Source organism: Rhagoletis pomonella, unplaced genomic scaffold, assembly GCF_013731165.1.
Source record: "Rhagoletis pomonella isolate Grant_MI unplaced genomic scaffold, Rhpom_1.0 Rhpom_scaffold_00006, whole genome shotgun sequence".
Classification (NCBI taxonomy): Eukaryota; Metazoa; Arthropoda; class Insecta; order Diptera; family Tephritidae; genus Rhagoletis; species Rhagoletis pomonella.
Genome location: NW_023458560.1, coordinates 8,922,106 through 8,923,465, shown reverse-complemented (window position 1 = coordinate 8,923,465; position 1,360 = coordinate 8,922,106).

The following is a 1,360-nucleotide window of genomic DNA, read 5'->3' as shown; positions in this document are numbered from 1 at the left end:
ACATAATCGTGGTACAAAGCTCAAAACAATATTAAAAATAAAATGTTAATAAGCCACAGTTACATTGACAAATACATAGTTTAGGAAGAGCCTGCCTGAAACTATACAATAAAGCCAAATAATGTTGCTTTTTCAATTTAGTAGTCGGTTGAATAAGGAAATGAATTAGCAACAAGAGTTTACGGGGTGTGCATAGCTCAAGTAGTTAACGCTTCTGACTTTGCACACTGATGACGCGGGTTCGATCCCTGCTGAAGTCTCAACAAATATTTTTTAAATTTTTCCTAATAAACATAATCGTGGTACAAAGCTCAAAACAATATTTATATTTCTTCGCTACGATATATTTAATAAGGTTAAAACGCAAATGTACTTTTGTTTTTGCTTACTGAACTTTTAAATTGTTTGAACAGCTGATGGTTTGAAACTTTACCATATTTTACCAGAAAAAATGTTTCGGGTAAAATCTTGCAACTTCTGACAAAGAGAGGTCCAATTTAACTCCCATTATTCACCTACTTTGCCAGAGCACCGAGTACGGGAACGCTTTCTGGTAAATTCTTGCGAGTTAGAGAACGCAACTATAATTTCAAGCTAAAAAAGATCAATATGTCTGGCAAAAGGATATGTATCATTTGACATGACTCAGTTGATTTCTTATAATTACACTACCGGAGAGTGTTCGGGACAAGACAAGAACTCTTGCTAAAGAGCTCAAAGACGAGTGTGGAGCTGAAATTTCTCATGAAAGAGTCCGGCAAGCTCTAAGAAGCCACAATTTCAAGTAACGAATTGCTCGAAAAAGCCTTTGCTATCTGCACAGCACATTGAAAAGCGTTTGTCTTTCGCTAGAACGTACCTTGTTCAACCAGATAGCTATTGGGATGATGTAATATTCTGCGATTAGACTAAAATAATGCTGTATTACAACGATGAATCCGATAGAGTGCGACGAAAGCCGTTAAAAGCACGGGAAAGGCGGAATATAAAACCAACAGTAAAATTTGGTAAGCTTTCAGTCATGGTGTGAGGATATATAACCAGCAAAGGAGAGGGGAATTTGGTTTTTGTGAAGAATAATGTGAATGCACAACAATATCTGAACATCCTGCAATGCCCCCTGAAAAACAGTGCAAACAAATTTGGGTTCATTGTCAACAACAAACCTCAGTTTAAATTTTACCAAGACACTGATCCAAAATACAAGGTTCATATGGAGAGATTGTGGCTCCTTTTTACCGCAGCAAAGTATTTACCCAGCACCGAGCCAGGAATCCAGCCAGCCAATCGAAAATTTGTGGGCATATCTGAAAAAGCAAGTTGCAAAAAGACAGCCAAATAGTCGAGCAGAGCTTAGAGT